Genomic DNA, 24,719 nt, shown 5'->3' on the forward strand with positions numbered 1-24,719 from the left:
AAATACACAGAAATTAAACAATATGTTCCTGAACAACCAATGGGTCAATGAAGAAATCAAGAAGGAAATAAAAAAATTTCTGAGGCAGCCGGGCGCAGTGGCTCACACCTGTAATCTCAGCACTTTGGGAGGCTGAGGCAGGCAGATCACGAGGTCAGGAGATCAAGAACATCCTGGATAAGATGGTGAAACCCCATCTCTACTAAAAATACAAAAAATTAGCCAGGTGTGGTGGTGGGCGCCTGTAGTCCCAGCTACTCAGGAGGCTGAGGCAGGAGAATGGCATGAACCCAAGAGGCAGAGCTTGCAGTGAGCCAAGATCGCACCACTGCCCTCCAGCCTGGGCAACACAGCGAGACTCCATCTCAAAAAAAAAAAAAATTCTGAAGCAAATGAAAATGAAAATATAACATACCAAACACATGGGATACAGCAAAAGCAGTACTAAAAGGGAAGTTTATAGCAATAAATGTCTACATTAAAAAATTAGAAAGATTTTAAGTAAACAACTTAATGATGACTTCAAGGAACTACAAAAGCAAGAACAAATCAACCTCACCGTTACTGGAAGGAAAGATATAAAAAAGATGAGTGCAGAACTAAACAAACAGAGACTAAGAAACAATACAGAGGATCAACAAAAGAGAAAAGATCCAAATAAATGAAATTAGAAAGAAGAGACATTACAAATGATACCACAAAAATACAAAGAATAACTAGAGACTGTTATAAATAATTATATACTAACAATTTGGAAAACCCAGAGGAAACAGAAAATTTGGGGTACAAACAACATACCAAGGAATAAATAGAAAACCTGAACAAACTAATAATGAGAAATGAGACTGAATCAGTAATAAAACTCTCCTAACAAAGAAAAGCCCATGACCAGATGACTTTACCATGAAATTCTACCAACCTTACAAAATACTAACACTAATTCTTCTCAAACTATTGCAAAAAATTGAAGATGAGGGAATTCTTCCTTACTTATTCTACAATACCAGCATTACCCTGATACCCAAACCAGAGCAATGACACAACAAAAAGGAAAACTACAATCCAATATCCTTGATGAACATAAATGCGAAAATCCTCAACAAAATACTGGCAAACCAAATTTAACAACACATCAAAAAATAACACAATATGATCAAATGGGATTTATCCCAGGAATGCAAGGGTGGCTTAACATGTGCAAATCACTAAACATGATATATCATATCAACAGAATGAAGGACAAAACCCAAATGATCACATAAATAGACAGAAAAAGCATTTGATAAAATTCAGTAACTCTTCATGATAAAAACTCTCAAAAACTTAGGCATAGAAAGAACATACCTCAACATAATCAAGGCCTTGTATGACTAATCCACAACTACCATCACAGTGAAAGGGGAAAAGCTGAAAGACTTCCCTCTTAAGAACTGGAACAAGGCAAAAATGCTCACTTCCACCCCTCTAGAATTGAACCTAGTACTGAAAGTCTTAACCAGAGCAATCGAGCAAGAGAAAGAAATAGAAAGCATTTGAAATTGAAAAGAGGAATTCAAATTGTCTCTCTGTATACAACATAACCCTAAATATAGAAAAACCCAGAGCCAACCAAAAATTTCTTAGAACTGATAAATGAATTCAGTAAAGTTGTAGAATGTAATACAATTAAAAAGTGGGCAAAAGATCTGAATTGACATTTCTTAAGAGAAGACACAAATGGCTACCAAGTATATGAAAAAATGTGCAATATAACTAATCATCAGGGAAATTAAAACCACAATGAGATATCATCTCATCCTAGTTAGAATGGCTATTGTCAAAAAAAATCAAAAAAATAACAACTGCTGGCAAGAATGAGGAGAAAAAAATAACTCTTACATACTGTTGCTGGAAATGTAAATTAGGAGACCTATTATGGACAATAATTTGGAGATTTCTCAAAAAACTAAAAATAGGACTGCCATACAATCCAGCAATTCCACTACTGGATATTCATCAAGAGAAAAGGAAATCTGTTTATCAATAAGATGCCTACTCTCCCATGTTTATTGCAGCACTTTTCACAAGAGCCAAAATATTGAATCAACCTGTGTCCGTCAAAGGACAAATGGATCAAGAAAAATGTGGTATATATAATTAAGAGAATATCATTTAGCCACAAAAAAGAATGAAATCTTGTCATGTGTAGCAACATTATGTTAAATGAAATAAGCCAGGCACAGAAAGACAAATATTGCACATTCCTATTTATATGTGGAAGCTATAAAATTTATTTCAAGGAGATCGAGAACATAATCATTGTTACCAGAGGCTTGAGGCAATAGGGCCAGGAGGGAGAGGGGGTGTGAAGAGAGGCTGGCTAATGAGCACAAACATACAGTTGGATAGAAGAAATAAGTTCCAGTGTTTGAGAGCACAGTAGGGTGACTATAGTTAACAATTTTGTTGTATATTTTAAAATATTTAGAAGAGAAAATCTAGAGTGTTCCAAACACAAAGAAATGATAAGTGTTTGAGGTGGTGGATATCCTAAAGAGCTTTGCTTAACCATTACATGTTGTAGGCATGTGTCAAAATATCACATGTATCCCATAAATATGTATAATTATTCTGTATCGATAACAGATATAAAAAGTTGATTAATAGGCTGGGTGCAGCGGCTCATGTCTGTAATCCCAGCATTTTGGGAGGCCATGGTGGGCAGACTACTTGATGTCAGGAGTTTGAGACCAGCCTGGTCAATATGGTGAAACCCCATCTCTACTGAAAATACAAAAATTAGCCAGGCATGGTGACAGGTGCCTGTAATCTCAGCTACTCAGGGAGCTGAGGCAGAATTGCTTAAACCCCAGAGATGGAGGCTGCAGTGAGCCCAAATTGCACCACTGCACTCCAGCCTGTGTGACAGAGTAAGACCTTGTCTCCAAGAAAATTGATTAATAAAAGAGAAGACAAATTGTTGATATTAATACAAGAGGGACTGTCATTAAAGATCTTATAGATATTAAATGGATACTAACAGAATATTGCTAACAATTTTTATGACAAAAAAATCTAACAACTTAGATGAATTGGACATATTTACTTAAAAATACAGCATACCAGAAGACAAAACACAAAATCTGAACACCAGTATCAATGAAAGAAATTAAATCTGTGATTTAAAAACCTTCCCATAAAGAAAACTCCAGACACAGATGGTTTCTCTAAATAACACCAATCCTACATAAATTTCTTCAGAAAAGAAAGAATTATTTTTTTCCCTCTCAGTTAAAGTGAATTGTTGTGTCATAGGGTAGGCATATGTTTAGTTTCATAACAAAATGCCAGAACATTTCCCAGAGTGGTTGTACTGTTTTACAGCATGTATGTATGAGAAAACGCTGATTTCCCCAAGTCTTTACTTGCAGCATGGAAAGCTGTGAGAAACTCATGCTATGCAATGAGTGTCCAAGATCTCAAGCTTCATTTGAGTAATATCACTCATTCTTGTGCCTATCCATAAACCCATCTATCCCTTCAACAAACAGAATTCTCTGGTGAGAGCACAATTCTAAGAATAAAGTGACAAGTAGATACAGTGTTGGCCTTCAGAAGCTTACAGTACTAGTAAAGAAAGGACATATCTATAAACAAATGAAACTTAGAATTTCAGGTGCTATTTTATTTTATTTATTTATTTTTTTAATTTATTTATTATTATTATACTTTAAGTTGTAGGGTACATGTGCATAACGTGCAGGTTTGTTACGTATGTATACTTGTGCCATGTTGCTGTGCTGCACCCATCAACTCGTCATTTACATCAGGTATAACTCCCAATGCAATCCCTCCCCCCTCCCCCTTCCCCATGATAGGCCCCGGTGTGTGATGTTCCCCTTCCTGAGTCCGAGTGATCTCATTGTTCAGTTCCCACCTATGAGTGAGAACATGCGGTGTTTGGTTTTCTGTTCTTGTGATAGTTTGCTAAGAATGATGGATTCCAGCTGCATCCAAGTCCCTACAAAGGACGTAAACTCATCCTTTTTGATGGCTGCATAGTATTCCATGGTGTATATGTGCCACATTTTCTTAATCCAATCTGTCACTGATGGACATTTGGGTTGATTCCAAGTCTTTGCTATTGTGAATAGTGCTGCAATAAACATACGTGTGCATGTGTCTTTATAGCAGCATAATTTATAATCCTTTGGGTATATACCCAGTAATGGGATGGCTGGGTCATATGGTACATCTAGTTCTAGATCCTTGAGGAATTGCCATACTGTTTTCCATAATGGTTGAACTAGTTTACAATCCCACCAACAGTGTAAAAGTGTTCCTATTTCTCCACATCCTCTCCAGCACCTGTTGTTTCCTGACTTTTTAATGATCGCCATTCTAACTGGTGTGAGATGGTATCTCATTGTGGTTTTGATTTGCATTTCTCTGATGGCCAGTGATGATGAGCATTTTTTCAAAGGACTCAAACAAATTTACAAGAAAAAAACAAACAACCCCATCAAAAAGTGGGCAAAGGATATGAACAGACATTTCTCAAAAGAAGACATTCATACAGCCAACAGACTCAGGTGCTATTTTAAAAGATTTGACTTCAGCAGATGTCATGCTTTTGGAATGCTAAAGGAATAACTTCACTTACAATTATTAGAATTTAAGAGTCGGAACAACAATAAAAAGTCAGCAGGAATCACAAAAAGGTGAATACCACAGTATTTTACAGAACCTCTGGAAACACCTGCATTTACCACACTATTTACTTGCTGATCTCAGCACCCCAAAACACAATTAGGTGACCTGACCAAATTTTCTTGTACACATAAGGTTTGAATGAGCTTGAAAACCATATAGACTTCAACATTATTTTAGGCAAATGTGTCAACATGAGTAAAAGGTTATATATATATGATTGATCATCATTCATTTAAAAACATAACTAATGGCTTAGAATGAGTAGATCAGAATTTGTAAGGTGTGGTGAGAAATGGGGATGGGGATGGGATGAATTCAGGAAGATAGTGTACTTTCTTGGAGGCATGGAATTTACCATGTGAACAACTAAGAACCACTGAATGTGGTGGTAAATTAAAGAAGAATATTAACATATTTGCATTTTAGAAAGATTATTATTTGCATTGTGGAGAACAGTTTGAAGAGGTATACAACTGGCAGTAAAATGTATTTGATTATTACAAGAATAGAGAATTGATATGTGCATGAACTGAAAGATCTCAGTCTCAGAGGGATACAGGAGACAGATAAGAGAAAAATTAAGAATGTATAATGGAAAAGACCAGTAATAATAATATTATGGTATATTATAATAATAATAATAGTAGTATTTCTATAGAAAAGACTTATGTAATGGTGTTTGATGCTATATGCTTATAATATACAACAAAACATTTATTAATCACAACATAATTTAAAGTATTAAGTTATATTGGGAAATATTAATAAAGTTATGTAATTTTATGTTACATTAGTACAATAACTTATATAAAATTTATTATGTACCAGATAATTTACATTATTTTTTCTAGCTGTGGAGACCAGTGTAGACTGGTACCATTAATGAGTGAGAAAAAGTATTAACTATCCAAGTTCCATATTTTTGTGGAATTCTTACTATGTGCCAAGTAGTGTTTTGTTCTATGCAGTTCACAATCATTATTTACATTTTTCACACCTACCCTTAGATATGAGAGAATTGGGACTCAAAGACATTAGATAATTATACCTTCACTAGATTATGCAACTAGCAAATGAAAAAGAATTCTGACCAATGATTCCAAAGTCCTGTACTTTTACCTATCATATGAAGGACAGATAGTGATTCCAAGTTGAAATATGTGGGATAGCTACATGTTATCCAGAGTAATGACTTTCTGTTTTAGACCTCAGAAAGCATTACAGTATTTGGGAATATCAGCATCTGTGTAGTCACTAAAGCCATATCAATCTGTGACTTGCTCCTCATGGTATAGACAGAATCAATGTCATTCTATTCTTAGGAAATAAAAATAACAATCATTAATAGACAATAATAAACAAAAATAATAATTCTTATGAGAGGCATATGAAAGCTTTCCAGAGTCAGCATGCCAATGATTCAAGTTCACCTCTAACCTCTCCAGTAGCAGAATTCAGCTGAGACTCAAGAAGCTCATGGTATACAAGTTTGGTTTTGTTGCAAAGGGAAGAAAAAGGGATGATGTCAGAAAAGAAGGAAGAGTCTGAGTATGCCACAGGGTAATATCATTTGAAATATTTTGTGAATTCTGCTCTGAAATTGATAACAAAACTCAAAACAAATTCTCATTTGTTTTGAAAATTCTCATTTGTTTTGAGCTTTATTATTTCTTCCTATTTTAATGGGAACACTGAGAAATCCAGCTGCTACCTCCCTGGTATAGGTGCTAGCAGGAGATGACAGCTGGAGCAGCAACCCTGGCCAGAACCAGATCCCACGGTGCAGTGACAATGGATCCACACATCCATTCAGTGAGCACCGGAGCATCAAAAGAGGGAACATGGACACTGCTCTGTGACTAAGGGACCGTTGATTGCTGTGGGTACGCAAGAGTCCATGACATCTTCCAACAGGCTCAGAGGAAAATGAGGCTTAGAGTTTGTATGAACATGGCATGAAGAACAGGAGATAATTACTTCTTCCCATTATCCCATGCACCTGATTGAATTCCCCTGTCTGCTGTGGCCTGAGCAAACACATTACTAATTGTTCATTTTTTCTGTTACCAAGAAATTTTTCTGAGCTCTGCCTCTCCAATTCTATTCAGTCATTCTAAAACTCGTTCCAGGAATCCTGAGCATCTAGTTTAAAATCAGGATTCCTTTTTATAGAGGAGGTACAGTAAGTTCTAGATTTATAGGGCAATGTTTTACTAGTGTCAGCCACAAGTTAATATTTTCCAAATTACATTTTTTGTTATATTTTAATGCTCAGGATGGTCTATTATCTCACTATCCTCTTTGTATTTAAAAATAATAAAGGTAAACATATAAATGATTAGACATTATATATGCTCAGAGAAGTATATAATAAAAAGTTAAAGCCCCTGCAATCCCTACCTATGAGTCGCTCACCACAAAGGGAACCACTATTAACAGTTGCTTGTCTCTACCCCCAGGAACAGTTTCCATGCATACAGCTGCATTCATATATCCTTTTTTTTTTTTTTTTCTCAGACAGAGTCTCGCTCTGTCGCCCAGGCTGGAGTGCAGTGGTGCGATCTTGACTCACTGCAAGCTCCACCTCCCGGCTTCATGCCATTCTCCTGCCTCGGCCTCCCAAGTAGCTGGGACTACAGGTGCCCACCACCACACCCGGCTAATTTTTTGTATTTTTTAGTAGAGATGGGGCTTCACCATGTTAGCTAGGATGGTCTCGACCTCCTGACCTTGTGATCCACTCGCCTAGGCCTCCCAAAGTGCTGGGATTACAGACGTGAGTCACTGCACCTGGCCTCATATATCCATTTTAAAGCATATAAAAATTCTATAATCACTCTTATATATCATACTTTTCATTTAATCATGATCTTAAAGGTTTAATTCAAGCCAACATATACATATCTGTATGGTTTTAGCAGTGACTGTATCATGTAGATGTGTGTAATGCACTTAATAAGTGCCTAGATTATAGCAATTTATCACAATTATATTTGATCTCACAAAGAGAGCTATAATCACAACAGTGTACTTATATCTTGGTGCATTTTATAATATATTTCAACTTTGGTAAGTGATATGATTTGGTTCTGTATCCCCACCCAAATCTCATGTTGAATTGTAATCCCCAATGTTGAGGGAGGGACTTGGTGGGAGGTGATTGGATTATGGGGGTGGATTCCCCCTTGCATTCTCATAATAGTGAGTTCTCACGAGATCTGGTTGTTTGAAAATGTGCAGCACTTCCCTCATTCACTTTCTGTCCTCCTGGCCATGTGAAGATGTGCTTGCTTCCCCTTTGCCTTCTGTCATTATTATAAGTTTCCTAAGGCCTTCCCAGCCATGCTTCCTATACAGCCTACAGAATCATGAGCCAATTAAACCATTTTTCTTTATAAATTACCGAGTCTCAGGTAGTTCTTTATAGCAATGTGAGAATGAACTAATATAGTAACTACTGCAAAATTTCATCCTAGAATAGATTTCAAGTTCCACTTTCACCAACAGTATGAGAGAGGCTTTTGTTCTTCTACAGAACTGATGTTATGAACCTATAAAACTTTTGTTTAAAAGTGGTTGGCCAGATTGCCAAATAGGAACACCTCCAGTCTGCAGCTCCCAGCGAGATCAACGCAGAAGGTAGGTGATTTCTGCATTTCCAACTGAGGTACCCAGCTCATCTCACTGGGACTGATTAGACAGTGGGAGCAGCCCACATAGGGTGAGCCAAGGCAGGGCAGGGTTTCACCTCACCTGGGAAGTACAAGGGGTCGGGGAACTCCCTCCCCTAGCCAAGGGACGCCATGACCGACTGTGCCATGAGGAACGATGCATTCTGGCCCAGATGCTGCGCTTTTCCCACAGTCTATGCAACCTGCAGACCAGGAGATTCCCTCAGGTGCCTACACCAACAGGGCCCTGGGTTTCAAGCATGAAACTGGGCGGCCATTTGGGCAGACACTGACCTAGCTGCAGGAGTTTTTTTTCATACCCCAGTGGCGCCTCAAATGCCAGCAAGACAGACCATTCACTCCCCTGGAAAGGCAGCTGAAGCCAGAGAACCAAGTGGTCTAGTTCAGCATATCCCACCCTCTACTCAAATAAAGTAGAAAATCTAGAAAAAAATGAATAAATTCTGGACACATACACCCTCCCAAGACTAAACCAGTAAGAAGTCGAATCCCTGAATAGACCAATAACAAGTTCTGAAATTGAGGCAGTAATTAATAGCAGACCAACCAAAAACAGTCCAGGACAAGATGGATTCAAAGCTGAATTCTACCAGAGGTACCAAGAGAAGCTAGTACCATTCCTTCTAAAACAATTCCAAACAATAGGAAAAGAGAGACTTCTCCCTAATTAATTTGATGAGGCCAGCATTATCCTGCTACCAGAACCTGGCAGATACACAACAAAAAAAGAAAATTTCAGGCCAATATCTCTGATGAACATTGAAGTGAAAATCCTCAATAAAATACTGGCAAAACAAATCCAGCAGCATATCAAAAAGCTCATACACCATGATCAAAATGGCTTCATCCCTAGGATGCAAGACTGATTCAACATGCACAAATCAACAAACGTAATCCATCACATAAACAGAACCAGTGACAAAAACCACATGATTATCTCAATAGATGCAGAAAAGGCCTTAAAAAATTCAACACTGCTTCATGCTAAAAATTCTCAATAAACTAGATATTGATGGAAAATATCTCAAAACAATAACAGCTATTTGTGACAGACCCACAGCCAATATCATACTGAATGGACAAAAGCTGGAAGCATTCCCTTTGAAAACTGGCACAAGACAAGGATGCTCACTCTCATAACTCCTATTCAACATATTATTGGAAGTTCTGGCCAGGGCCATCAGGCAAGAGAAAGAAATAGAGGGTGTACAAATAGGAAGAGAGGAAGTCAAATTGTCTCTGTTTGCAGTTGACATGATTGTGTATTTAGAAAACCCCATCCTCTCAGCACAAAATCTCCTTAAGCTGACAAGCAACTTCAGCAAAGTCCCAGGATACAAAAATCAATGTGCAAAAATCACAAGCATTTCTGTATACTAATAATAGACAAACAGAGAGTCAAATCATGAGTGAACTCCCATTCGCAACTGCTACAAAGATAATAAAATACTGAGGAATACAACTTACAAGGGATGTGAAGGACCTCTTCAAGGAGAACTACAAACCACTGCCCAAGGAAATAAGAGAGGATACAAACAAATGGGAAAACATTCCATGCTCATGGATAGGAAGAATCAATATCGTGAAAATGGTCATACTGCCCAAAGTAATTTACAGATTCAATGCTATCCACATTAAGCTACCATTGACTTTCTTCATGGAATTAGAAAAAAAAAAAAAGCTAATTTAAATTTCATATGGAACCAAAAGAGAACACATATAGCCAAGATAATCCTAAGCAAAAAGAACAAAGCTGGAGGCATCATGCTGACTTCAAACTATACCACAAGACTATAGTAACCAAAACAGCATGGTACTGCTACTAAAACAGATATATGGACCAATGGAAGAGAACAGAGGCCTTAGAAATAATGCCACACATCTACAACCATCTGATCTTTGACAAACCTGACAAAAACAAGCAAAGGGGAAAGGATACCCTATTTAATAAATGGTGTTGGGAAAACTGGCTAGCCATATGCAGAAAACTGAAACTGCACCCCTTTCGTACACCTTATACAAAAATCAACTCAAGATGGATCAAAGAGTTAAACATAAGACCTAAAACCATAAAAACCCTAGAAGAAAACCTAGACAATACCATTCTGGACATAGGCATGGGCAAAGACTTCATGACTAAAACACCAAAAGCAATTGCAACAAAAGCCAAAATTGACAAATGGGATCTAATTAAACTAAAGAGCTTCTGCACAGTAAAATAAACTAACATCAGAGTGAAAAGGCAACCCACAGAATGGGAGAAAATTTGTGCAATCTATCCATCTAACAAAGGGCTAATATCCAGAATCTATGAAAATTTCAACAAATTTAGAAGAAACAAAACAAACAACCCCATCAAAAAGTGAGCGAAGGATATGAACAGATACTTCTCAAAAGAAGACATTTATGCAGCCAACAAACATATGAAAAAAAAACCTTATCATTAGTGGTCATTAGAGAAATGCAAATCAAAACCACAATGAGATACCATCTCACACCAGCTAGAATAGCAATCATTAGAAAATCAGGAAACAACAGATTCTGGAGAGGACGTGGAGAAATGGGAATGCTTGTACATTGTTGGTGGGAATGTAAATTAGTTCAACCATTGTGGAAGACAGTGTGGTGATTCCTCAAGCATCTAGAACCAGAAATACCATTTGACCCAGCAATCCCATTACTGGGTACATACCCAAAGGATTATAAATCATTCCACTATAAAGACACATGCACATGTATGTTTATTGCAGCACTGTCTGCAATAGCAAAGACTTGGAACCAACCAAAATGCCCATCAATGATAGACTGGATAAAGAAAATGTGGCACATATACACCATGGAATACTATGCAGCCATAAAAAAGGATGAGTTCGTGTCCTTTGCAGGGACATGGATGAAGCTGGAAACTATCATTCTCAGCAAGCTAACACCAGAACAGAAAACCAAACACCACTTTCGTGTCCTTTGTAGGGACATGGATGAAGCTGGAAACCATCATTCTCAGCAAATTAACACAGGAACAGAAAACCAAACACTGCATGTTCTCACTCATAAGTAGGAGTTGAACAATGAGAACACATGGACACATCACACATGTGTGAGGGAAACATCACACAACGGGGCCTGTCAGTCGGTGGGGGGCTAGGGGAGGGAGAGCATTAGGAGAAATACCAAATGTAGACGATGGATTGATGGGCGCACTAAACCACCATGGCACGTGTATGCCTATGTAACAAACCTGCCCGTTCTGCACATGTATCCCATAAATTAAAGTATAACAAAATAAAATTTAAAAAAGGAACAAGATCATGTCATTTGTAGGAACATGGATGGAACTGGAAGCCGTTATCCTCAGCAAATTAATGCAGGAACAGAAAAACAATACCGCATGTTTTCACTTATAAGTGGGAGCTGAATGATGAGAACATATGGACACATGGGGGCAACAACACACACTGGGGCTTGCTGGGTCAGTGGGGAGGGAGAGAATCAGAAAGAAGATATAATGGATGCTGGGCTTAATACCTAGGTGATGGGTTGATATGCGCAGCCAACCACCATGGCACACCTATGTAACAAAGCTGCACATTCTGCACATGTACCCTGGAACTTAAAATAAAAGTTAAAGAAAATAAATAAATAAACAAATAAATAAAACGTTTAACTGATTCAAACATTACTATGTGGTAATAAATGGCAGAAATTTGATGTTTTCAACATTATAAAAATAATACTAAAAGACGAGTGCACCACATTTGTTTGTTAATTTCAAATTATGATTTTGTATTTTAGGGACTGTGTTTTCCCCCAATAAGATATTGGGGTATTTTTAAAATGAGAGACAAAAGAATCACTTGTGATCCCTTCACAATGAAATGAAAGAAGACAAGATTTGCTCCTGTCATAAATTGTATATTTTCTACATCTCTCTTAACAAATAGGCACGAAATTATTTAAGACCCACAAATATTGAATTTTCTGGAAAATCATATATTTGTCTTGGAAAAGAAAAGTGACATGGTCACTAGGGAAAGCTGAATGAATTTACAAATATGTAACACATTTTATCACACCAATGAAAAGCTTCATTGACACAAAGATTTATATAGATTTTAGGAAATAATTTTCATTGTATATTTTTACTTTTCCTCCAGCATATTCACTGGAGAAAGAAAAGTCAAGGAGAGAGAAGGGTCATGCGAATGAGAAGAAAGGGAAAGGTGTAAGAATGAGAAGGGAGACAGAGAAAGAGAGAAACTCACTGGTTTGAAAATGGCCTATTTTTATTTCCTTGTGGGATTCCCTCTACCTCCTAAAAGAAGTTTCTTTCTGACATAGATGATTTATGCTGAATAATATCAGTGTATAACATTTCTTCTGAATTTTGGGTCGATTTTGATGAAGCTGATCCCAGAGTAGACTGTGTCCACATTTGGGGGATTATCAGGCATACATCAACGGAAAGGAAAGCATTAAGGTAAGAATAGATGATAACAGAATATACTTTAAACAGCTCAACTTCAAAGAATTCTCTTCCAACATGATCACATAAAACATTAACAAAGATTTAATCACCATTAGCTTTGTTTTAAACTCTGAAGGACATTCTAATGTTATGCAGAGGGAGCATAGACACACATGCTACCTGGTGTCCACATTAAATACTGATTATTGGGTAAAAACTTAAAAGCAGAGAAATATCAGAAGACAGCTGATCCCTTAAATCACTTATTATTCCAAAAAGAGATGTGCTAAGTTGAGCAAAGCTAGGTGGGATGCTTTCCCATTGAGGGCGCTCCTGCCCTCTAAGAGCTTCACATATTTATAAGAAACAATAGGAAGGGAGAATTTATGCAATTAGAAAACAATGGAAACCCTCTAGTCAATAACAGATATGGCAAGGTTGAGGGGAACTTTTAGGGAAGGGCCTCAAACACTAAGCTTCTAGTGTCAGCTCAGCTCATTTTTTCACTAAACTAGCCCAAAGCAACTAAGCAAGATCTTCACTAAGCTCTCATAAGCAGATGGGGGAATGAGCTTCTGGAGTCATCCAGATTTATCTCTACACTGTTATTTTGCATATTCTTACACTGAATGAAGGCCCTAATGATATAAATTTTACTGCTGTTGCACAATATAAACTTGTGCCTTGGATTTGGACATAGTATAAATACAACTCAACTTTTTGTTTATCCATTTATTTCACCAAACATTTATTTAGTATTTTGAAATCTGAGTTCTGCTACTTTTTGTATTTATGACCTTGAGCAAGCTATTGAACTTCACTGAACCTCAGCTTGCTCATTAGTAAACCAGAGATAAAAATTCCCACCTCATGGTATTGTTTAATGAAGAAATAAAATAAGTCATATAAAGTACCCGTTGAAGTACCTCTTTCTTTATTTTGTAAGGTAGAAGAGAACAGGAATTTCCTAGTTGGTTATCCTGGATGAGGAAGACTAATACTAAAAGCCTTGCTTAATAATATTCTTAGCTACAAAAGACATCTTAAATAAACACCTCTAATATCTCTATAAGTTATTACCTGCTAGTTTTTATTTCCCTGTGCACAACCTCGTTAAAATTCATAAATCTTAGGAGGAGGTTGTTTCTGAATCATAGCCCCATCTCAGAGACAATGGGAAACAAATGGTATAAAGCACACTTCCAAAACAAACCCAACTATTTTGTGTAGCCAAATAAACACAAAGCAATTAATTCTTGTTGAAGGAAACAGACCCAAGCTATATAGAAAAAGCTGTATTTGTTGTGGGTATTTAAGTACTAAGTGACAGAAAGTTCGTGAATCTCATCTTCACAGCTTACTATGTCAGAACTGGATAGTTTAAATCATTATTTTATTGTGGAAGGCAAGATCATTTAAAAAATCTCAAAATATCTCTTTATTTCAGTTTCCTAAAACTAAACTCAAGCCCAAATCACCTGGGGACTTTAATTTATTTGCTTGTAGTTCTTGGTAATTTTTTAAACAATAAGGTTAATGTTCAAGTTCAGAATTAGTTCAGCCCATTTCAACTCACGGACACATGTTCTAGGCAGAATGTAATGTGTTGGTTTCAGGGAAACTATTGGTTTCAGGGAAACATGACATCAAATTCCTCTTTGGATATTCTACAAAAGGCTTTTATTTGAAATGGGATCTAATTAAACTAAAGAGCTTCTGCACAGCAAAAAAACTACCATCAGAGTGAACAGGCAACCTACAGAATGGGAGAAAATTTTTGCAATCTACTCATCTCTCAAAGGGCTAATATCCAGAACCTACAAAGAACTCAAACAAATTTACAAGAAAAAAACAAACAACCCCATCAAAAAGTGGGCAAAGGATATGAACAGACATTTCTCAAAAGAAGACATTCATACAGCCAACAGACACATGAAAAAATGCTCATCATCACTGGCCATCAGAGAAATGCAAATCAAAACCACAATGAGATACCATCTCACACCAGTTAGAATGGCGATCATTAAAAAATCAGGAAACAACAGGTGCTGGAGAGGAAGTGGAGAAATAGGAACGCTTTTACACTGTTGGTGGGATTGTAAACTAGTTCAACCATTATGGAAAACAGTATGGCGATTCCTCAAGGATCTAGAACTAGATGTACCATATGACCCAGCCATCCCATTACTGGGTATATACCCAAAGGATTATAAATCATGCTGCTATAAAGACACATGCACACGTATGTTTATTGCAGCACTATTCACAATAGCAAAGACTTGGAATCAACCCAAATGTCCATCAGTGACAGATTGGATTAAGAAAATGTGGCACATATACACCATGGAATACTATGCAGCCATCAAAAAGGATGAGTTTGTGTCCTTTGTAGGGACATGGATGCAGCTGGAAACCATCATTCTTAGCAAACTATCACAAGAACAGAAAACCAAACACCGCATGTTCTCACTCATAGGTGGGAACTGAACAATGAGATCACTTGGACTCGGGAAGGGGAACATCATACACCGGGGCCTATCATGGGGAGGGGGGAGGGGGGAGGGATTGCATTGGGAGTTATACCTGATGTAAATGACGAGTTGATGGGTGCAGCACAGCAACATGGCACAAGTATACATATGTAACAAACCTGCACGTTATGCACATGTACCCTACAACTTAAAGTATAATAATAATAAATAAATTTTAAAAAAAAAGAGTGTGTTTGACCTGAGGCATATCTGAAATGGAATAATGGTGACATGTGTCAAAATGGTATATTCTGTTACCTAAAACATTTCCCCATATCTCCCACTGGTAAAATAATGATATTTTGGTTCTGAAAAGTAGGTCCACTCTGGTGGGAAAAGGCAGAGTCATAAGATCATCACTTCTATATTTTCTAAAATCTTAAGGTACCAGAAAAAAATGCCACATTTTTCCCATTTGAGAACTCAAGTTAAAATGTCTTCAAAAACAAAAAATAAATGAAAACAATTTTTTTAAGATTTGGGGCAAATATTTAAGAACTTTGTATTATAGATTTCAGGAAAGCACAACAGTCAAACCCTTTTATCTTTGTCTCTATAGGACAAAATGATTATATTTTGATTAGCCTTCCACCACCCACAAGCATAATGGGAATGTCTGAATTTTGAGTGGCTCTTAGACCATTTGTCATTGTTAGGCAAGCTAGTAAGCCTCAGTTTCTCCATCTTTACACCACAGATTTGAAATGAGGATTTAAGATATGATCATAAATAATATAACCATGACAGAGAAGAACTTCAACAAATGCTTTCATTAAAAAAAAAAAAAATCCAAAGATGGCATTTGTCTTGAGCCAAACAAATGATTTTAAAAAGGGCAAATAACTGTGATTCTCTTCCCCAATTCAAATCGTAGCTTCCTGAAATGCACTTCAAGATCCATTAAGTTTAGACAGTTACATTCATCTGTTCAAATAGCTAGTAATTGCCCCCCTTTCCTCACTAGTTAGCCTAACTGCAGTAATGTAATGTTAACAGATTGACCTTTAAAGTCCAACACTCATGAGTTCATATTATGACTCTACCACTGAACTGTCACTCATTTATAAGTTACCTATGCTCTCTAAGGCCTAGTTTTCTCATCTATAAAATGAGTTAAGTACCTAGCACAATGCCTTGTGTGCCAAAAAAGTTATGTTTTCTCCAAAGAAATAATTGTTTCCAAAGAAAAAGTATCAGCTAATGTGTGGAGTTAAAAAATTCCTGCCATACAGAATGAAAAAAGTATTTATTACATAAAAATGAATTAACGAATTTGAAAAGAACCCCCAAACCCCGTAGGTTCAAAGAAAATACATGTTCCTCTATTATTGCCGATGTTACAACAAAATCTTATTTCATCCTTATGACACCTAGAAATATCAAAGTAGGCTACTATATTTGTCACAATGAGGTTCTCAAGTTTGATTTCTAGCTGTCAGTCAAAATGCCACCTTTAATCTTACTAGTTCATGTCACTGAAATTTGAGATGAACCCCATAAGTTTTATCAAAAACAGAATGCAGTTGCCATACAAAGCTAATGAATAATGGAATATGTTTTTCATGTTAATTCATAAAATTCATAAATAATGAGATATAACATCTAATTGGTACATTTTAGACATAAATGTTTATCTATAAGAATGATGTGATGAAGTACCTTAAATTGTAATTATTGTTTAAAAGATTTGCAATTTAACCCATATGACATCTATATCTTGTACCTTTTAGCTTATTCTCCAGGTAGCTATCTGTCTGCCACCAAAATAACATATGGTAGAATTAAACAGATGTCATTACTTGTAGAAGAGTCTTCACATTTTGCAAAAGTAAAGCAACTATCTAACTCACAGAAAGTTAAAATAATTCTAAGCCTTTCTCCCCCAAAATAAAGTATGTGCCAAGTGGAATATAATTCTCCCAGAAAACAATCACCTCCAGGAAATCTCAAGGGAATAAGTTTAATACATTGTTCCAATCTCTGTGCATTGCTTCAGCATAAGATAGCAAGAAAATTAAAAGATTGGTTTTGTTTACAGAAGACACTGCCTTTCTTCCAATACTTTTCAATGAACTCATCTCATTCTTATTCATGGAAGAACACCCACACCTCTATGAATCCAAAGTACCATATCAATAGAAATATCCACATATCCAAAATAAGGATTTTTTTTTGTCAAAGAGGAAAGAGATGTGCTAAAAGTATTCCTAACATCAAATAACTACATATCTACATATTTTTTTAGTTTAACAACCTTTCTTTTTCTAAAATAAGTGAAAATTCAGTCTCCAAATTAAAAAACTAAAAGTACTACTTTTTTCAGAACCTGCTCAAACTATCCAGAAATTTAGGGAATTGACACTTCTTCAGATATCAAGTGAAAGTCATGTATCCTTAATTATAATTGGATAAATTTAAAAAAAATATTAGAAAAACATTTCCAAGAAAAACAAGTTTTTAGCTCATACAATTTTGACAAGTGTTTGGAAAAGTTGGTGCTTTCATAGATCATTCGTTAGTACATAAATTGGTGTAAGTGTCTTGAAGGACATTATGACAGTGTCTATCAAATTTAAAACTTACAAACCTTTCAAGTCTGAATCTTTTCTGTAAGTATTTATTCCATAAGTGTACATGTTCATGTGTGCACAAAAATGTCATTTGCCATGTTTCTTTGTAATAGCAAACCACTGGAGGCTCTGGTATGGGCTGCTGCCTAGTGACAAATGCCTGGGTGTGAATTTGGTGGCTTAAGCAGAGGTGCAAATCTGGTTAAGCACTCAGTCACCAAAAAGATCTCAGATGATGATGCCCCCTGATTTGGGCTAGAAGGCAATGAGTCACATTTCTAACATCTGGTGGAAGGAAACATGAAAATACAAAATGCTAAAAATAAATAAGTTGGTTAGTGAATTAGCATTTCTTTAGCACTAAAATGGTTAACAACTCTATAAAATATATGATAGCATGAAAGGATATTTCTATCTTTCCTCCTCAAGCTTTTATTTTTACAAATGGTGATTCTAAGCACTGTACTTCCTATAGATTTACAGGGTTTTTCCCTCAGAAGAAAGATCATAGAAATTATCTTAACAATTAATTGCAATTACATTTAAGAGCAATTTATCTAGTTCACATTAGGCTGATGCCCACTTGAATGTAAGTTCATCAATAAAATGTAAGTTCCATGAAAGCCAGATTAGCTTTCATTTTATGTTGCATCCCCAGTCCCAAGCACCTAGAAGAAAGAGCAAGTGACATGCAATAGATAGTCAAAATACATATTTGGAGAAAAATCAGCAGAGTATATCTAATGAAGTTATCCAATTGCAAATGTTTATTAAGTGAACTCCACTGCTCTTCAAAATAATTTTGTCTAGCATGAACACTGGCCTGTGTTCACATTCATATATTTGCTTTAAGAACTTTAAATAATGTATATAATCCACTGATATAAAGAAGTCCTAGAACTACTAAAAACGGGAAGAACCACCGTGAAACTGGAAGTCAGTTTTACATGACAATAGTAGTATATGTTGTCCTTCTATAGACTTACTAAGTCTGTTCTTATGCTGCTATAAGGATGTCCTCGAGACTAGGTAATTTATAAAGCAAAGAGGTTTAATTGACTCACATTTCTGCATGGCTGGGTAGGCCTCAGGAAACTTACAATCATGACAGAAGACACCTCTCACAGGGTGTAGGAAAGAGAATGAGAGCCAAGAGAAGGGGGAAGCCCCTAATAAAACCATCAGATCTCATGAGAACTCACTATCACGACAACGGTATGGGGTAAACCACCCTCATGATTCCATTATCTCCACCAGGTTCCACCCTTGGCATGTGGGGATTATTATAATTCAAAGTGAGATTTGCATAGGGACACAGAGCCAAACCGTATCACTAAGATGCTGGTGTTTATGGAAAACGCCCAGGAATATTAGTAAAGAGGATTTTGTTATAGAAATGGCTCTATTGTTGATTAATTTTGTACACTTCACTATGCCCTTTAATCCTAGGTTTTCATATTTTTATCAGTAAAATCATGGGATTTGGGTTGGGGAATCTCTAAATTCTAGCTCTGCTTGGTTTAAACTGTTTGATTCTATGACTGCATATATCAATGTCTCAAATCTTACTAACAATAGTGGGGTTGCTTTACAGAAAATATATGCCCAGATAGAAACTCACCAAAAAGGAAAAAATAAATCAATCTATTGTTATTGTCACTCTTGTTCTCTTGTGTGAGTACTTCCAAAGATAACTGGAAAAAAAAAAATTGGCATGGATCTTCCTCTAAATGCAGTATCTCTTCCCTCTCCCTTTATCTCTCACTATTTACATTTTCACAGCCTTTCATTTCCAATTCAGAACTTGTTGAATACAGCAAAGAGTAAAAATCTCTTTTTTACATGGATTATTCATAGATCACTTGTTAATTGAGCAATGAAACAGATATTCACATACTGTTATGCCATTTATTGGTATAAAAAGACAATATAAAAGGAAGTTTTTAAAATGTATGTGACATTTGACCCAATAATTCCACTGATTCACATAGACATTTATATTATTTTGAGATTATTTCAGTATTATAGAAGAGTTGCATAAATATTTCAAAGAATACCTGTATATTCTTCACCTGCTATCCAAATGCTAACATTTTACAGCATTGTCATTCTCTCTTTTTTACTGTGTCTGTTTCCATAGATATGAAAGCTTTTCATTGGAGCATAATTTAAGAAGGAAAAAACTGGAAGAAACCTAAGTAACAAGCATCAAGGAAATGGCTTCTTAAATTATGGCATATACACTATACGGAATATTGAACAGGTATTAAAATGTTTTCAGTGATTACTGTAAAATTAAAGGCAAGATGCTTATTAGGTAATACTAATTCAAAAAATTATTAAATTTTTTTAAATGATTATTACAAAGAGTATAGTATAATATCTATTAAATATTGCCAAGTGAAAACTCAGAATAACATCAATGACACATATAAACAGATTGATGTGAAAAAAAGATGAGAAGGGAACATGCAAAAATAAATGTAGTTACATAAGTGTGATTGGGGTTATGGATAAATATTCTGTTTTCTAAATAATATAACTTTTTATGGACTATCCTTTAAGATTTTATGGATGGCTACCTGAAGTATAAACAAGTGGAAACTACTGAATTTGAGAAATTAATCACAAGGCTGTAAAGTAGGAGGCAGAAATTGAACTATATACTGTAAATACTCATAGTTCATGGAAGAAAGAAGAAAAGTGGTCATTTTTCCCAAGGAGAAAATAAATAGAACTCAAAACAGAGAAGAGATTATTTGGACTGAGATTTCCAAAGGAATAAAGCTGACACAGGTTTATGATGAAAGTGCAACAAACAGAATGCTGAATTCTGCTAGATATCAGTTTAATTTTTCACCGTGCTACACGATACAATTCGATTGCTTCTAACCTGATATTTCACAGAGATGTATTATTCTGTGGGTATTACTAACAGATATGTGAAATCTGACTGCCAGACTGAACACAGACCTGTAAACCAATAAAACAGATATTTTCAGAGAGTTATAATATCTGATAACCAAAATCTAAAGAAGGAGGATGAAGATAATAATAGACTTATTCTTAGCAAAGAGTGTTCCACACATGTGACTTTTAACAGTTTAATTACATGTTCAACACAAAGGGAAACATTTCTGAAAGCCACGAATTCTGTTGTAAGGTGTTTTGGGGTATAAAGAGTTGTAATTTAACAAATAACCTCAGAATATCAGGTGGTATTAAAAAGTGCTTTGTTTTAGTATATTTTCTCATTAATTTTTATCTGAATATTTGGCTCTGAGGCTTACAAACCTGTGTATACGCAATTTTGCCAGGAGAAATAGGCAAGAAGTATTTTCATCTATCTGCTGAAGATAAAACTTTTTACCATAAAGCAGTCATAATTTTTTCTTGGAATGAAACACAAAGAACAGTATAATGTTAATTGTGATTAGAAAATAACGCTATGGTGTTAGAATATACTATCCAAAAGTAAGTTGGTCAATGTTCAATGTTTTGTTTTTGTTTTCTCATAAATGGGAAAGAAAAGGGAAATGAGGGAAGAGTAGGTTTGGAGAAAATAAAAGCAGAAAAAGTCTGTAATATCTCCCTGTGTCCACACCAAGCTGTTCTCCACTTAGATTAGGCTAATTTATTCTGTAAAGGTTAGATAGAAAAGCAGAAAATAAAGTATGTATCTTTAATCTATGATTAAAATAAATTATAATTGCATGTTTTCATCTTCACTCTATCACTAATTCACAACCCTCTATTACTAGCCAGAGGCTCAAGTACTTTGCAATAGTAACACAATTATAAGAGCATTAGTAGAAGGTCCAGTGATAAGAGGTTATATTTTTATATAATTTTATTTTACATAGTTATATATCTTATTCATTGTTTGTAGTAAAGAAACGAAGGAATAAAAAATGACTCTCAGAATTTGGGCTTAGGCATCTTGATAAATGGTGACATCATTTACTGTGAAGTACAAAACATAGAGAGACAGGTTTGGGCAAAAACAAGTGATCTGTCTTGGAGAATTCAGGTATGAGATGTTTATTAGTTGTCCAAGAGAAAATAATTCAATATCAAGTGGGCAGTATTAGCAATAATACATGATGGATTTCTGATTCAAAAAATCCTTATCAGAAAATCTAGTATACATGTAGCAGAGGAAATCTGCCTCTTAGTAAAATTTCTAGGTAGATACAAATGGGATTCTTTCTTAACATGAGACCACCCAAGCAGGTTTAAGACATAAGATACCAGTACTTGAACCCCAGATTCTACTAAAGATAATATCTTTATTGTATCTAAGTTATACTTTATGGTATATTAAATCTTTGTAAAAGGAACACTGAAAATCTAAAGCGAATCACAACTCCAGAAAGAAATTAGATTATTTTCGTTTACTAAAAGGATGCTTTTATTCTGCTCACAGCTGAGTTTGTCATCTATTGTTATTTCACAGATGACATAATTCACAAGTTATTAAAGCTTTCACTGCAGTCTGAACCTTGTATTCTTACACATTCCAAAACACTTTCAATTTTCTCTAACTACTCTCTAAAGTAATTTCAGTCCCAAAGAATAGAGGAGGAAAAAATATACATTGAATATATAAAGCAGAGGCAGAGAATTGATCTAATATGACATACATCTTTATGAAAGAAAAGATAGGTGACTTGCTCATGGCTATATTCTTTAAGTTATTTCTTCTCACTCATCTTATAAAGACAGTTCTTTTTTAAAAAGGTTAGGATTTCTTTATATTTTATACAAGTTATCTTTCAGCCTTCACGGTTTTTATAGTTGTCAAGTTTCAAACCTAAAGGACAGCTTACTTTTTCAGTTATCGCATTGCCTTCTTAACATATATGCTGCTGTTTAGAATTTATCCCCGAGTCATGGTAAAATCATAGTTTAATATTAGTGTATACAAAATCATATCTGAATAAAAATAAGTATCTGTAAAATTCAAAATCATATCCAGATCTGATGATAGTAACCAATACAAATGGGATTGTCAGTCTCATCAATGTCATATTCTTTTAATTTATAGAGTACTAAAATTTTTGTCATACAAAATGAATGAATTCTAGAGTTCTGCTGTGCAACATTGTGCCTATAGTTAAAATTGATATATTACATACATAAAATTTTGTTGCTGGGCATGGCGACTCATGCCTATAATCCCAGCACGTTGGGAGGCTGAGGTGGGCAGATTGCTTGAGCTCAGGTGTCCGAGACCAGCCTGGGCAACATGGCAAAACCTCGTCTCTACAAAAAGTACAAAAATTTGCTGGGTGTGGTGCACATACCTGTGGTTTCAGCTACTTGGGAGGCCGAGGTGGGAGGATGGCTTGAGTCCAGGAGGTCAAGGCTGTAATGAGCTGAGATTGTGCCAATGAACTACAACCTGGGTTAGAGACCTGTCTCAAAAAAAAAAAAAATTGTTAAGAAGATACAGTTCATATTAGATGTTCTTACAATAAGAATAAATAATAAATCATATAGTACTATATTCATAAACATATACATACCTATATAAAAATATAAAATAATATCAAAATTATATGCTTCTATGTGTCTAGAAAGAAATCACATAAACTAAGTATATAAATAAACATATATACTAAGTGATTAACTACATTTGTTTGTAGAGTAGGAATAAGAGCAATGTTTACTTTTTATTTAATGCATTTCTATATTGTTTGTCTTTTATAGCAAGCATGCATTGTTTGAAAAGTTGGAGAAATGGCAAGTTATAAAACAGAGATAACTATGTGTAGTAAAGTAACAACAATAAATAAAATCACTAAACATCAGAGCAAAATCACATTTGTAAATTTGATTCAGAAGCTTTCCAAAATGTCCAATACAATTATAAAGAAGATAATGTCATATGAAGATAAAAATTAATTGTGGTTATTATAATAAAACTTTTGTAAAAATAAGACAGGAGTATGCCAAACAGATTACCCTCAAATTTTTCTATTTAATGTATAAAATAGTATTAAGCCTGTAATATACAAAAGGATTCATGGAAAAATCAAAATTTAAAAAATAATTGGGCTTTCAAAGTGTATCTTGATTAATAATAAATATCACATCATGTACTATAACGGCCTAAGTGAACAATACTGGGAGTAAGGCCACAAATTTGACCACATCATAACTTTAAGGATATTACAGTATAAATATGTTAAAAGAAAAACATTTTACTAAATTGGGCTATTAAATTTCCTGAGAAAAATGTTACCTTGCCTCTTAAGAAATTAAAAAGCAACCTCTGGGTCATTTTCAGTAACTAGGTTCTAAACTGCTTCTTTCATTCATTCAGTAAAAAACACGTTGATTGACTCTCATGTACCAAAGATAAAGAAGTGAATAAAGCAGGCCGGGCGCGGTGGCTCAAGCCTGTAATCCCAGCACTTTGGGAGGCCGAGACGGGCGGATCACGAGGTCGGGAGATCGAGACCATCCTGGCTAACACGGTGAAACCCCGTCTCTACTAAAAAAATACAAAAAACTAGCCGGGCGAGGTGGCGGGCGCCTGTAGTCCCAGCTACTCGGGAGGCTGAGGCAGGAGAATGGCGTGAACCCGGGAGGCGGAGCTTGCAGTGAGCTGAAATCTGGCCACTGCACTCCAGCCTGGGCGACAGAGCGAGACTCTGTCTCAAAAAAAAAAAAAAAAAAAAAAGAAGTGAATAAAGCAAACAAAGAAAAACTGTCCTGGTGATGCTCACATTCTAGAGGATGGACAGAGAATAAACAAAATTAA

General features: G+C 35.5%; 1 long non-coding RNA gene across 3 annotated transcripts in view; it reads right to left on the reverse strand.

The window, feature by feature from the left end:
* LOC105498408 (uncharacterized) overlaps positions 1–24,719 on the reverse strand; it is an 869,015-nt gene that overhangs the window by 672,590 nt on the left and 171,706 nt on the right. For all 3 annotated transcript variants that reach the window (XR_011612640.1, XR_011612638.1, XR_011612639.1), the window contains one exon: positions 23,257–23,367. This is a non-coding gene — a long non-coding RNA (uncharacterized lncRNA). The remainder of the gene's footprint in view (positions 1–23,256; positions 23,368–24,719) is intronic.

The sequence above is a fragment of the Macaca nemestrina genome, chromosome 14 (genome assembly GCF_043159975.1).
Source record: "Macaca nemestrina isolate mMacNem1 chromosome 14, mMacNem.hap1, whole genome shotgun sequence".
NCBI lineage: Eukaryota > Metazoa > Chordata > Mammalia > Primates > Cercopithecidae > Macaca > Macaca nemestrina.